This window comes from Schistocerca serialis, chromosome 2 (genome assembly GCF_023864345.2).
Source record: "Schistocerca serialis cubense isolate TAMUIC-IGC-003099 chromosome 2, iqSchSeri2.2, whole genome shotgun sequence".
Taxonomy (NCBI): domain Eukaryota; kingdom Metazoa; phylum Arthropoda; class Insecta; order Orthoptera; family Acrididae; genus Schistocerca; species Schistocerca serialis.
Genome location: NC_064639.1, coordinates 376,750,048 through 376,765,945, shown reverse-complemented (window position 1 = coordinate 376,765,945; position 15,898 = coordinate 376,750,048). Strand labels below are relative to the sequence as shown.

At 43.8% G+C, this 15,898-nt stretch overlaps 1 protein-coding gene and 1 long non-coding RNA gene across 9 annotated transcripts in view; one reads left to right on the top strand and one right to left on the bottom strand.

Moving 5' to 3' along the window:
• Positions 1-15,898, top strand: part of LOC126457194 (sodium bicarbonate cotransporter 3) — a 989,834-nt gene that overhangs the window by 269,396 nt on the left and 704,540 nt on the right. The gene's annotated exons all lie outside the window — the stretch shown is intronic.
• LOC126457196 (uncharacterized) overlaps positions 1-15,898 on the bottom strand; it is a 225,604-nt gene that overhangs the window by 28,768 nt on the left and 180,938 nt on the right. The gene's annotated exons all lie outside the window — the stretch shown is intronic.

The following is a 15,898-nucleotide window of genomic DNA, read 5'->3' as shown; positions in this document are numbered from 1 at the left end:
ACATATCAAAAAAAGTTTTGCATCACCTCGGTAGCAAGACTTCCGGAACCTGTACAGAAAATTGGAATAGAGATCAACATAAACATCATTTCCGCCATTTTTATGGCTCATGACAGCCACAAATTTCATGTTGTACCACCATACAGCGAGATCTTCAGAGGTGGTGGTCCAGATTGCTGTACACACCTGTACCTGCTACCCAGTAGCACGTCCTCTTGCATTGATGCATGCCTGTATTTGTCGTGCCAAACTATCAACAAGATCATCACGGCACTGTCGCTCCAGATTGTCCAACTCCTCAACGGCGATTCGGTGTGATCCCTCAGAGTGGTTTGTGGGTCACGTCGTCCATAAACAGCCCTTTCCAATCCATCCCAGGCATGTTCGATAGGGTTCATGTACGGAGAACATGCTGGCCACTCTAGTCGAGCGATGTCGTTATCCTGAAGGAAGTCATTCACAAGACGTGCACAATGGGGGCGCGAAGTATCGTCCATGAAGACGGATGCCTAGCCAATATGCTGCAAATACGGATGCACCATCGGTCGGAGGATGGCATTCACGTATCGTACAGCAGTTACGGCGCCTTCCGTGACCTCCAGCGGTGTACGTCGGTTCCACATATCGCCACCCCAAAACAGCAGGGAACATCCTCCTTGCTGCACTCGGTGGACAATGTGTCTAAGGCGTTCAGCCTGACCGGGTTGCCCCCAAACACGTCTCCAACGATTGTCTGGTTAAAGACATATGCGAGAGTCATCGGTGAAGAGGACGTGATGCCAATCCGGAGCGGTCCATTCGATATGTTGTTGGGCCCATCTGTACCGCGCTGCATGGCGTCGTAATTGCAAAGATGGACCTCGCCACGGACGTCGGGAGTGAAGTTATGCATCTTGCAGCCTTTTGCTCACAGTTTGAGTCGTAACACGACGTCCTGTGGCTGCACGAGAAGCATTATTGAACATGGTGGCGTTGCTGTCAGTGTTCCACCGAACCATAATCAGTAGGTAGCGGTCATCTACTGCAGTAGTAGCGCTTGGGTGGCCTGAGAGAGGCATTTCATCTACAGTTCCTGTGTCTCTGTATCTTCTCCATGTCCAAACAACATCGCTTTGGTTCAATCCGAGACGTCTGTACACTTTCCTTGTTGAGAGCTCTTTCTGGCACAAAGTAATAGTGCGGACGCGATCGAACCGCGGTGTTGACCGTCTAGGCATGATTAAACTACAGACAACACGAGCCATGTACCTCCTTCCTGGTGGAATGACTGGAACTGATCGGCTGTCGGACTCACTCCGTCTAATAGGCGCTGCTCGTGCATGGTTGTTTAAATCTTTGGGCTGGTTTAGTGACATACCTGTAAAGTCAAAAGGTCTGTGTCTGTGGTACAATATCCACAGCCAACGTCTATCTTCAGGAGTTCTGGGAACGGGGGTGATTTTTTTTCTTGTTTGTATGATTATTTACACTCTTATTAAAACCAACATAAAATGAAATGTAGGTATTTGGAGGAAATATGTTTCATTAAACTGGACGACATTGTACTTTATAATTTAAAATCAAAATGTTTATTAAGAAAATGCAAGTCCTCTTCCAGGTAAAAACTACCGAGACAGCAATTCAAGCATATAGTCAATAATTATGTTAATTTCCTACACTTACTACCTCTTTTATCATGACACATGGCGAAAACTGTAGAGGTCAGAATGCACAGTGCGTTGTTTAAACATAAAAGTCCCACACTGACTCCCTTCGCAAAATCATTTGAATAATGAGCTGTATGTCGCCCATACACTAGGAACATAACTTATCTGCCCTGACCTCACGTGAAATATTCTCAATTACCTTCATCTCGAACAGGTCTCTCCACTGTCTCCCAATACGAATTATTCACTCACCTTCCAGCATAATTTTTTTTTTCCATCCATAAACGACTCCTCTTGATTACCTTTCTATCCTCCATGTTGCCCCACTACCACAGCTAATTCCGCCTGTCATTGGTTGTCGTTTTTACTGCCTTCCTACCAGCTTTACCACCATCAGTGACGATCTTAATTATAAAAGTTAAAAAATTTTCGTGCCTATTGGTCAATCCCAAATAACCCACATCCTAGCCCCTATGTGAAAAAACTTCCACGCTTTCTCATCTCATCTCATTTAACATCACCATTTATCTGTCAGCCTTCTACTGCTGTCATTTTTCTTTTGCATGTACTATAGTGTAGTCTTAGCCAAGACACAAAGATTATGGTCCACAAATATAAAAAACTGTGTGTGTGTGTGTGTGTGTGTGTGTGTGTGTGTGTGTGTGTGTGTGTGTTTTACACAGAAATAGCAGTCCTCATAAATATCAGCACTGTGGGATTTATAACCTCCTGGCTCCAATAGGATCGGAGATACGGGCAGTAACATGTTTTTTCTAGCCACTGGTGTATAGGCTGCCCTGCACAACAGGCTTATTATGCGAAGACGGTATCAGCCTGCCAAATCAACTTACTTTCTACGGCAGCCTACATGTCAGCCCCAAGAATCTGTTTTCCAGGTTATGACCTGTAGGCTACCCTGCATGACAGGCATTTTGTAGTATTAGTAGTAGTAGCACAAGCCTGCTTCATGAACTGTTCAGCAAGGACTACATGTGTCAATGAGGACAGGTTGAGCTAGATAGAGAATGGGCTGGGACAGAGCAAGGGAGGTGAAAATGGACAGAGTGGGGGAAGGAGGGGAAGTTGCATCAGACAGGTGTAAGGTGTAAGAGAGAGGGCGGAGGATGTGAGCAGAGGGAAGGAGAGGAAAATATGGTCAGAGAAAGGGGGTGGAGGAAATAGACAAAGAGAGGGGGAAGAGGAAATGGATGGGACAGAGAGAGTAAGAGAGTGTGTGAGAGAGAGTGTGATTGCAGAGGTGGCAGGAGGATGAAGTGGACAGAGGGAGGAAGAGATGGCCACAGAAAGGGGGATTTGTTGAACGCACACGTGGGCAAAGCTGCGAAGAAAAGGCTCCTAAACTAGGTTATTATTACAACTATGATTCACATAATATTACCCCCCCCCAAAAAAACTATTACCATAAATTACATTTGATTTCTAATTTGCTCCTGCATGTGCACAGATCATCTGCCTCCTGTCACACACGTAAACTCACCTCTGTACTGACGCCAGTGTTACACGTCTAACCCACAGTCATATTCAATTTCCTTTTTCTTAAAACTGACGAATTTGTAAAAGTTGGCTTTGTCCACTCAGTCCCTATCATATTGCTCACATTTATCCCTCACCATCGATTCATTACACAAATCATTGTTAATGTGGTTTCAAGCCTTTACAGACGAATACGCTCCACAGAGTAACCTGTCTGTATAGTCGTGAGGGTTAGAGCGCCTCTTCCGGAATATTTAAGTGTGCTGGCCCTTAATCGATTAATGGCAAGCGTCGGTGCGCCACCCAGTCTGGAAGTGGTTTTTATGCGGTTTCTCACGTCCTATTACGTGAGTATCGTGGTACTAAGTCTCCAGCTCAGTTACACAATTCACAACCATGTAGAAAATTTTCATTCTTTCCCTACGCGCAAACAGTTGTGGTACACACATTCCCTCCTGGGGATAACAGGGTGGCGACAGGAAGGGCATCGGCCATCCCTTAAGTTAATCGCACCAAATCCGTAGATAATCATGCCGACCCTGCACCGATGCGTGACAAAGGCACAAGAAAAAGAAGAGTAGGCTCCTGAGTCCAGTGTACTAACTTGTGCTCCGTCTTGCAGCTTTAACGAACCAACGTTATAGGTATCTGTTACACCTTGTGCCGTACCATTATCCATACCTCCGACCTCCACTTTAATCAAACGTTATTATTAGATATAGAAACAGCCTTGTGTGTTTCCGAAACAGTTGCAGCACCTCTATGTTGCTACTGAGTTCATTCTCACCGCTACAACACACATCATTAGCACGTTCTTCCGGTTCTCACACACAAATATTTATATTATTGAAAGCAGAAATTGACATCAGTCTTCGATTCCACCCTTCAAATAAACAATCACTAACTAAATCGCACTTATGCTAGTATTTTCAATTTCTTTTAACCGTGCCCTTTGTGTTGTTGTATTGTATGGAGCTGGGGACATAGAAACGAAGGAGAGGCTTCGTCCCGCCGTAGCTTTCAGCGGTTCACAGCCCCACAAGAGGCTACAGCAGTCCACGCACCCTACCACCGCCCCACACGGAACCCACGGTTATTGTGCGCAGTGGACCCCCTCTTCCCGGGAACGTCTCATTCCAGATGAGTCTAACCACAATGTTTGCGTGGTAGAGTAATTATGGTGTATGCGTACGTGGATACAGTGTTTGCGCAGCAATCTCCGACTGAATAAGGGGACCGAGCCCGCATTCACCATGGAAAACCGCTTTCAAAACCATCCACAGACTCTCCGGCACACCAGACCCCGGAATCGTGCCGGGGACCGGCGCGCCTTCCCGCCCGGAAAGCAGTGAGTTAGACTGCAGGGCTAACCGGGCGGGCAACCATGTCCTTACTTCACCTGCTCTTAAATTTGTTGAGACGAGCTAATGATTTTGTGTTTCAAAAAATATCTGCCCTGGTGCATACATTTAACTCTTTACTTTGTGTCACCCCATCATCACAACTCCTGGTGCGTTTCTTTGCAAACTTCGTCGTCCCGTCTTGGTGCTTAAGTGGGACTCTCACTAATTTTCTGACTAGTTACTAATTGTTTCTCCTCTCTGAGGGCCATCGTACATGGGTTGGTTTGGTCTCTCCCCGTCCATAAAATTTTGGCAGTTTCGTGGACCAAACTGTCACCTGCTGTCTCCCAGAGTCTTATGTTCATAGAATTGACCCTGGCTTATGTTGTCCTGAAACCGCTTATTGTTTCGATTGTTATTTTGACTGGTGCTGTACTAGCTACAATCGAGATCACAACGTCCTGTATTTTCTTACATCACATATATTTTGCCTTATCAGCTCTGTTATTTCCCGATTTCGGCTTGTAACATCATTAGCACCTTCTGCCGCATCTCACACACAAACATTTCACGCGCCAACGTTTCTACATGCTAAAGAAAAGAAGTGGTGTAGCTCCATTCTATGGATTGCCGATTTGTTCCCGAAGTGATGAATCCATGCCTCCTCACGACCAGCCTTGTAACGCGCAAACAATTCCGCCCAGATGGTCGTTCGTTGCCTTTTATGGTCTTTGTTAGGTGGCGAAGAATCCAGCGGGCACCCGTCTTCGGGTACCCAACTGGTAACAAGTGTGTCAACACCACCAACAGAGACGTCCAGTTGCGCAGCGTGTTGCTTGATTGCGATCCGTCGCTCACCTCGAATGGGTGTGTCTGCACGGTCCAATATTGCAGGAATCACAAGCCCCGAGCACTATTGCTGTCCGAGAAAGCTCAGATGGCGCCTAACCGGCCGGCGTCTGCTCACACACAACACACTGGACCGTGATGGTGGCACAGGCGCTCCGCGCACCATTCGTGTGAGACTCTAAACTACCCGTTTAAATAATCTTCAAGAAGAAATTTATACGTAGTTTTACTGGTTAGTTATGGTAATCATTGATGTTAACTTCATCAGTTCTCATGGTTGTAACATACTTGAAACATGGGTGCTGCAACTCCAAAAGATCGTAAGAATACTGATTGTAATGCTTGGGCAACTCATCCTGGTATATTGCTCAAGTGTGTGGAAACCATACCAAATAAGACAAACAGTGGATATTGAACGTATACAATGGAGAGCAGCACGAACGGTCACATGTTTGTTTAATCCACGAGAGTGTTAATGATATACTAAAAAACTAGAACTGGCGGACACTTGAAGATAGACGCAAACCATCTCGCTATAGTCGAGTTACAAGGTTTCAAGAGGCTCTATTAAGGGAGAACGTAGGAATGCGTTACATCCTCTACGTATCGGTCGTGTATGGATCGCGAAGACAAGATTAGACTAATTACAATGTGCTCAGCGGCATTTAAGTAATCATTCTTCCTGTGCTGAATACACGAATAGAACGAGAAGCCAGCCTTAATATGTGATACACTGAGAAGTACCCTCCGCTAAGCACTTCACAATGGTTTGTGGATTACAGATGTACTGGGTTGCCGTACTAGTTCTGGTGTTTTTCGCTTTAGAATTCCAAAAATATAAATAAGAAGTGAACAAAACAAATGAGTCAATAGTGTATTCTCCTTTGTTGTTTTCAACCTCTTCCCAACTTTCAACAAGCTGTCCAGCGCCTCGACAATAGAAATCGGTTGCTTTCCACTCGAAGAAACCCTCCAGCCAAGTCTTGAATTCCACGTATTTATTGAGCGAAACACTTCTCAATGCATTCGAGTGGGAACTAAACAGACGGAAATCGGAAGGCGCCAAGTCGTGGAAACACGGAGTATGTGGCATCACTTTCCAACCAAGTGTCTGAAAAGCTTTCTGGGCGATATAACAGGGTTTTCGTGTTGCAGAACAACACAGAGTCACCGATCAGATCATCTTTGCTGGATAGCGTTGTTGAATCGTTGCATTTGGCGGACGTAAAGTTCCACATTCACCGTTCGGTTTCAGTGAAAAAGTTCGTGGTGGATCATGCACGTCTTTAAGGTCTAAATTGCCGTCTTTAAATCGGTTAAAGCAATTTTGAGCACCTCAGTTAAACGCAAAAAGCTGAGGTCGCCAGGTGCTCTTTTCTGGCGACTTGACACTCCATTTTAATTTTATGAAAAGACCAGAATATGTATCAACATTTAAAAAATAAATACACTGCTTTATAGAGCACGTAATTCTCCACCGGATAACATGAAAATCATTGCCAAAATACTTTATTTTCCATGCAAAATTTTCACCTAAAAAGTGCCAGGTGTTATGGGCCAATCTAATAGATTCAGAACGTATCAGTTATTTAGCAAACTCATATATTTTCCTAAAATTGAGAAGATTTTTTAGTTCTGTTTTGTGACAGAGATTACCTGTCAATTTTCAAAGCTCTGTTCTTTCATGTCATAGACAAACTGTATCGCCGGCCGAGGTGGCCGATCTGTTCTAGGCGCTACAGTCCGAAACCGCGCGACCGCTACGGTCGCAGGTTCGAATCCTGCCTCGGGCATGGATGTGTGTGATGTCCTTAGGTTAGTTAGGTTTAAGTATTTGCAAGTTCTAGGGGACTGATGACCTCAGAAGTTAAGTCCCATAGTGCTCAGAGCCATTTGAACCATTTTTGAACAAACTGTACCCATATAAGGTTGCACTATCCTAGCGAATATGATCCAACGACAGTTCTAGCATTTCTTGCTCCTTCATCGTATGCGCTGGTATTTTGTATCGTTTATGACAGTGTAGATTCTCAAATAAACATAGAGGCGAAGGCGAGAGAACTTCCTTGACCAAGACGTAGCTGTAGCTGCGGCAGGGAAGACGCAGAGTTCAGATTATTGGCATAAAAATCGACGTCGCGTGATACTTTTCCTCTGCAAAGCAGAGCACGCTGCGTCCTGCTGAGCTGTTGCAGTGTCGCAAACTTGGCCAGAAAGCGGCCCTGGCGCCTTTCCAAGTCGCCCACCGCGGGTCGTCCGCCAGTGGAAACAGCCGTTCGCGACCCGCTCAACAGCTGCCACCGTGTGACGTAACGCTGTGATGTAAGCGGCAGTAGCAGTAGCTTGCTTGCTGGCTTTTCTTACCGAATGGCAGCACAGCGTGGCCCTCTGGTTTGCACAGCGCTTGCATAACGCGTCTGGCAATGTAGTAGCAGGTGCTGTTATGGTCTAGTGCGTAAGGCGTCTCTTGTTACTGCCGTGCATCCTCTCTTCGGTGACCTTGTTCCACCGTAAGGTATCTATGGGAAACTAGGCGAAGTTGTAAAGGCGTACGTTACGCTATATTATACCGAAAGATACATGTTACGTACTAAGTGTTTATACCTGATCTCAGTCGTATTCAAATTACTGGTCACTGTAAGGAGCTACGAGACGGAGAAAAATTCATGCTTCGTCATGGTTACAACACATCTGTCCACCTTGAAAATTTCGAAGCGACAGAGCTAAGGCCATTATTACATCCCAAGGTGGTCCAAAAAACATTCCACCAGTTTTAAGATGATATAATTTTGTTGCAAAATACGTACGACTAGAGTTGCGCTTTACCAAAACTGTGTGTCGATAGTTTTGGCACACTACATAAATGTAATAAATGCTAAGATTACCGACAGTATCGGTTGCATTGGTAGAGCAAGAAACATAAATGAACGTGTAAGAGAGAAACTGGGAGCCGACGACTGATCTTTGTTTTTTTACATCATTCAGTGGTAGTCTATTGTGTATTTTATATCATTACAGAATATAAATTAAATTTTATAAAGTAATAAAAATTAGTTGATCTTGTAATTTCTGCGCTTATATAACCAAATCAATTACTTTTGATACAAATACAGTTCACATGCACAAACAAATATATATGAGTACTGATGCGACGTTTGCTATATTTTTATTCTGAAATTTTTCGGTTTTTTTGTTTCTTTATATCTTTTCGTTGAGGCAACGGAGTTTTATAGCTTTATATTATAAATCTGTATTGTTGTATTATCACTAAAAAGTCCCCCTGTGTCATGTTACAAATCAACAATTTTCGGATAAAACCTGAACTAAACACTGACAATTCCAATTTTGCTATAAATACTGTGTATTTTTAAGTAACAGACTGGGGGATAACTATGAAGACAGTTCAAAAAATGGTTCAAATGGCTCTGAGCACTATGGGACTTAACTTCTGAGGTCGTCAGTCCCCTAGAACTTTACTTAAACCTAACTAGCCTAAAAACATCACACACATCCATGCCCGAGGCAGGATTCGAACCTGCGACCGTAGCGGTCGCGCGGCTCCGGACTGAAGCGCCTAGAACCGCTCGGCCACTCTGGCCGCTTATGAAGACAGTTCATCGTTTCCGATTTTTATGGGAATCTAGAAAGACACTGATCGCGTACATAGAGAGACTAATCTTTATGAGGTAACGCCCAGTGGGTATGCAACACACTTATCTTAACTGACCTAGGCTAGTAGGAAAACTACCTTAGTCTACGTTTATTTACAATGCACTACGGTAGCCAACCCTGCATATGATGATTGTTGTTGTTGTTGCTGTTCTTTTCAGTCCAAAGACTGGTTTGACACAGTTCTCCGTACTAGTCTGTTCTGTACAATCCTCTTCATCTCTCCCTAGATTCTGCAACCTACACCCATTTGAACCTGCTTAGTGTGCCCAAATCTTGTTCTCCTCTTCAATTTTTTTCCCACAATTTCCTCCATTTCTAAATCGATAATTCACAGATATCACAAAATGTTCCCTATCAACTGGTTCTTCCTTCCAGTCACGCTGTGTCATAATATTTTCTTCTACCAAATTGGATGCAGTACCCGGTCATTAGTTATTCGATCTAACCATGTAATCGTTAGCATTACTCTTACAGTAGGCTTTAGCTGTTTTTCATTGCATTTACCGAACCAACGAAGTGTGATGACTTATATGTAAGGGAATTGAAGGTCAAACGAGGGGGGTGGGGGGGGGGGGGGGGGTAGGGAAAGGGAGGGAAGGGAAGGGAAGGGATTACTGATGTCAGCTGCATTGAGACAATACGCACAATCAGGGGCGACGAGTGATAATATGTACTGGACCGGGATGCGAAATGGGGATCTCCTGCTTACGAGGCAGGTGCGGTAACCACTGCAACATCTGGGACACAGTGTTACTGAAACTACCATGGACTACATCGGCACGCCTTGCGGCCGACCCAAAGTCCCACCGAGTGCCACCTGTCCACAGTCCCTCTCCATTTCCTCCTAGTTCGCTACTCTAAGATTCCCACAGGAGGTCGGACGTATTTGTGCATCCGTACTGAAGAAGGTGGATCTCATGTCCATCAAGGCCAATCAGTTATGTGAATGCTTTGTATCTGTTCTTTCGTACATGTCCGAAAGAACAGACTCCATAACTGATATGTATGGACTTATAAATAATGACCAGATAAAAAAGGCATAGGATTTTGTACCAAAGATTACAGGTTCTGTCTTCACTTGCTTAAAAAATTCTAAAGCAGAAAAGTTACCGACTTCATAAAAGAAACGCACCAGATAAAGCTTCTTCGTAAAAACCTACTATAATTTACTTCACCCTTTTATAGTGTGAAAAATTATTTAATGCTGAAAGCACATTATTTACAATAAATTACTGATACTTCCGTGGCCTTAGGTTAAAGTTGGGTTCTTCATAAATTATTTACTAGAGATCTAAAGAGAACACATCTACTTCGTGGAAGAACCATATCGTACCTTCAGACACAAATCGTAAAGTACATCAGGTATCATAATTTGCTGTACAGTATCAAAAAGACAAGAAGACAACGTAAGAAACTTCGTTCTAATATTTCGTGTAACCAACGAATGGGCCTAAGTGCTCGCACGGAATTTTTCACAATTGCTCAATATAGCTTCCTTGATATAACAGCTCTCATCATAGTACAGCCACAGCCAAGCACAGTACTCGGTAATTAATTACATTCAGGTATTCGTATACGTTCTATTACATTCTGAAATACAATATTTCAGAACTTCTCTCTTACTGGCTGACCTGTTTGTCGTGTACGTTTCACATCTGTACTAGGCTACACACCAGACAAATACCATCAGAAACGACTTTGCAGCACTTTTATTTATTTCCGCTGCAGAGTGAAGATTTCATTCTGGAAACTCCCCAATCTGTGGCTAAGCCTTGTCTCCGTAGTATCATTTCTTCCAGGAGTGTTAGTTCTGCAACATTCGCAGGAAAGCTTCTGTGAAGTTTGGAAGGTAGGAAACGAGGTACTGGAGGAAGGAAGACTGTGAGGACGGGTCGTGAGTCGTGCTGGGTAGCTCACTCGGTAGAGTTACAGTCTCCCTCCGGCAGGCAGTTTTAATCTGCCACGAAGTTTCATATCGGCGAACATTCCGCCGCAGAGTAAAAGTTTCATTCTGCGACTTACATTTATATTCGATCTTAAGAAATGTCCCTGTTTCAGAAATGCTTTTTATTGCTATTGACAGTGTGCATTTTATATCCGTTCTATTTCGGCCTTCGTCACTTAGTTTGCTGCTCAGATAACAACTGTTTCCTTATCCGAATTCCTCAGCATCAGTTTATGTCTATCTAAATTCAACTCGTGTTGATGCAGAAAATTGAGGAAGTCCTGTAATACTTGTGGTTAGTTACCTCGCTGGCAAAGACGTCCTTAAACTATTGTGGTATTCTCCTTAAGTATTAATTAATACTTTCTGTCAAATGCTACTTTTAAAATTCTGAGAGGATGTCGTCACAGGAACTTCCAAGAATGAATCCCTACACATCAACCGCACAACGAATGCAGTGAACGAATTATAGAATTAAAATATTTCTGTAAGTGCATTGGAGTCACAGAATACACTCCCACGCACGTGTGCCGCCACGTGACACAATTGATCAATCGAAACAGCAACGGAGGCAGACCGCCGGTTTAGATAGTATGTGAAACTGCCAATCATAAAACCGATCTCCAACTAATGAAACCAATAACAACGTGGGAAGGAACTTCTCTGCTAACATGCAGCTTCCACTAAGAAAAGATGGAATAAAACTTTGTTGCTGAACTCTCGCAACAAGAAAAGTCTTGGAGCACACTCTCCTTATAACTTATCGATCAAAAGATGAAATTTAACAGTTGGTATTAAATTGCAAAACAAAATGGATAAGAAGGGAGAGAGAGAGAAAGGGGGGGGGGGAGAAAATGAATGGTCAGTGAGAGAAAGTGAGTTCAGAAAAAATGACAAGACACCCGGCGAAGAAGTAGAAAAAGATGGAGATTAGGCATCACAAGAATTTTCTTTCTTCTTATTTTCTTTAGCTGTGTATGGCTGTCAAGTACACAAACGTCCAAGTTGGTAGGATGGTGATGTGGACGTAGAGTACCTTTCGTCGATAATGAAACATGATTAGCTTCTTAACATCTGTTGGTTCAGACTTACAGTTCAGTGTCTTCTTGTGAGCCTTGGCTGACACCTCATGCCAGTCACACAGTGAAATTCCGCTGATTCCTGTTATTGGCTCAGTTTGGTTGGTCTCCGAGGCAACTACTCCAGCAGTTTGGATGAAATCTCGTGGACTGCTGTCTGCCAGTCTGCAGGCGAAACCGTAGTGTAAGAGTGCGTTCCTCATTGTTTAGAGCATCCTCAGTCCTACTCTGGAAGGTGACGACGACCCACGATGACCAGTTGGGATGTACTGTCACTGGACAGGAAGCCCTGGTACCCAGAAGTTCCTGCAGTGATTAGTGAACAGAGGAACCGGATGACTCTTTCAGTGACAGTGAGGTTAGTGCAAAAAGTACCACGAGATGTGTCTGAAGAGCCTCAGTCTACGCATCAGTGATGTGGTAGGTAGCGACCAACATGAAGTCCCACAAGTGGCTGGTCGTGGAAATAGCAAGCAGCATGTTCACGAGATGTCCTGGAATATTTAAAACATGGATGTCACTACACCATAATAATCACTGAATCGAGTGCTATCAGCATGAATGCCGTCTATCATAATGACCATCTGATCTCAGAGATGGAGAATTGGGGTATTTATCGAGACTGGTGTGCGGCAGTGACGTGAGGCTGTGATCATTGTGACTGTTAGTGGCCTGCTTCTTTGCCAGCTGCCAGCAGCCCCCGTTCCACTGTGTTTGGTTCACAGTTTGTTACAGGCTCTTAACTGCACTGCCAGAGCTCCAAAACGTGTTATTGTGTCAAAAGCAATGTTTGTTGCTTCATGTTACAAGAGCTGATGAGTACATCTCTCTCTTCCTCAGTTGAGATTTTGCTTAATGGGTAACTTGGGCTTGATGACTGGTGCTGATGATGCGATATGTGCTGACAATGTGACCAACTTAGAGTGTTGATTGTTAATTTTTGCTGCACAGCTCCATCACCACCTCAACCTGGTGTCACCTGGGGCTAGTGTGAACTAGAGAGAGTAGAGGGGGGGGGGGGAGAGGGGAGGGCACATTCATGAAAAACTGAAGCTATTTACAAGATGCACCAAATCTACAATTTTGAAGCTAGGGCAATGAAATATTGTGTCATGCTTTACATGAAATTAAGACATTTGTTGTTAAGTTCCTTGGATTATATGTCATTACCTTTTCATTGTGAAATTTAAGAAAAAATTATTTTCTATGTACCATTTTCACAGAAACTATTAAAGAGATTTTTAAAAAACTTTATCTGGTTTAACCTCGTTGCATATACACTATGTGATCAAAAGTATCCGGACACCTGGCTGAAAATGACGTAAAAGTTCGTGGTGCCCTCCATCGGTAATGCTGGAATTCAGTGTGGTGTTGGCCCACCCTTAGCCTAGATGACAGCTTCCTCTCTCGTAGACATATGTTCAATTAGGTCCTGGAAGGTTTCTTGGCGAATGGCAGCCCATTCTTCATGGAGTGCTGCACTGAGGAGAGGTATCGATGTCGGTCGGTGAGGTCTGGCACGAAGTCGGCGTTCCAAAACCTCCCAAAGGTATTCTATAGCAATCAGGTCAGGACTCTCTGCAGGCCAGTCCATTACAGGGATGTTATTGTCGTGTAACGACTCCGCCACAGGCCGTACATTATGAACAAGTGCTCCATCGTGTTGAGAGATGCAGTTGCCACCCCAAAATTGCTCTTCAACAGAGGGAAGCAACAAGGTGCTAGAAACATCATTGTAGGCCTGTGCTGTTTTAGTGCCACGCCAAACAACAAGCGGTGCAAGCCCCCTCCATGAAAAACGCCACCACACCATAACACCACCGCCTCCGAATTTTACTGTTGGCACTACACACACTAGCAGGTGACGTTCACCGGGCATTCGTCGTACCCACACCCTACCATCGCATCGCCACATTACCGTGATTCGTCATTCCACACAACGTTTTTCCACTGTTCAATCGTGCAATGTTTACGCTCCTTACACCAAGCTAGGCGTCGTTTGACATTTACCAGCGTGATGTGTAGCTTATGAGCAGCCGCTCGACCATGAAATCCAAGTTTTCTCACTTCCCGCCTAACTGTCATAGTACTTGCAGCGGATCCTGATGCAGTTTGGAATTCCTGTGTGATGGTCTGGGTATACGTCTGCCTATTACACATTACGACCCTCTTCAACTGTGGGCGGTCTCTGTCAGTACAGACGAGGTCAGCCTGTACGCTTTTGTGCTATACGTGTCCTTTCACGTTTCCACTTGACTATCACATCGGAAACAGTGGACCTAGGGATGTTTAGGAGAGTGGAAATCTCGTGTACAGACGTATGACACAAGTGACACCCAATCACTTGACCACGTTCGAAGTCCGTGAGTTCTGCCGAGCACCCCTTTCTGCTCTCTTACGATGTCTAATGACTACTGAGGTCGTTGATATGGAGTACCTGGCAGTATGTGGCAGCACAATGCACCTAATATGAAAAACCTGTGTTTTTGGGGGTGTCCGGATACTTTCGATCACATGATGTAGTAAGCTTCTCTCGTGAGGTTTCTTGAACGTACGACTATGAGAATTATCATCCTTTTTAACATAATTCAGCAATGTTAATATAATTTTGTAAATAAAAAATAAAATTCATGCAAAATTCCGAGCACTTCGCCCCATATCTCACCTTACACACGCAATTTCAAAATTGACTCTTGAGAAGACACATATTGGGTTTATAGAAATACGTGTAAGAAGTTTTATAATTCTAGTCTTCATAGAGTGTGAGGAAAAGGTACATAAACTTTAAAAAACATCATTTTCAGGAAATGTAGTTTGAAGTTCAAAAAAATGGCTCTGAGCACTATGGGACTTAACATCTGTGGTCATCAGTCCCCTAGAACTTAGAACTACTTAAACCTAACTAACCTAAGGACATCACACAACACCCAGCCATCACGAGGCAGAGAAAATCCCTGACCCCGCCGGGAATCGAACCCGGGAACCCGGGCGTGGGAAGCGAGAACGCTACCGCACGACCACGAGATGCGGGCTTGAAGTTCAATCTAACGTTTTTTTCTTATGTCAGCTCATCAGAAGGCCCCTCTTTCCCGTCAAGGCTTCTCATCTTGTTTCATGTTTTCTGCCTTCTTCCCTTACCAGGTCTTCAACTGACTTGTCAGTTGCAGGCAGGCTGTAAATATATTTTTCTCAAGATGTCTTGAGTGAAATTCCTACCTTAAAGCTCATCCTCTGTAATTCCTTCATCTTCACTATGTTCCTTTCATTAAATACCATAAGTGCAGCAAAGTTCCAATTCAAACAAACGTTGCAGATGAAAACGTGGTTTTAGGACGTCGTTTCCATGTTAGTGAATTAAGAGACTTATTTGAATTCTGGGTGTTGCCACCAACACACATTTGTAGAAGATTATGACTGCCCAGAATCCTGTAAGTGCGTTTGACAATATTCAGGATCCGATTTGGGAGCCTCTCTTTGCGAATGTAGGGGTTGTTATCCCTGTGAGCCTGTAAACGGTGAAGGGTTGCTTCAAAAACAGAGCGTGGCAGAATGATTGCACCACACATTTAATTACTTTTCAGGCACTTAGGATGTGATTTAATCACTGAAACTTTGCGAACTTCTTGCTCGTGAGTTCTACTGAAAAATAAAAAATAAATTGGAAGTTGACATTTTAGGTCAATTTCTTTATCGTCTCCTTGCCCCCTTTAGAAAAATTTAATTGCTTCTCCTTTTCTAGTCTGGGGAGTAACAGTTGTAAAGGAGTCCTTATCACAGTTCGCTGTAATAAATGAGTGAATAAGTCTTAAAGTATTACATCCGCCACGTAAAAATCGGAAAACGAGAGATCTAATTGCTAAAATGAAACTC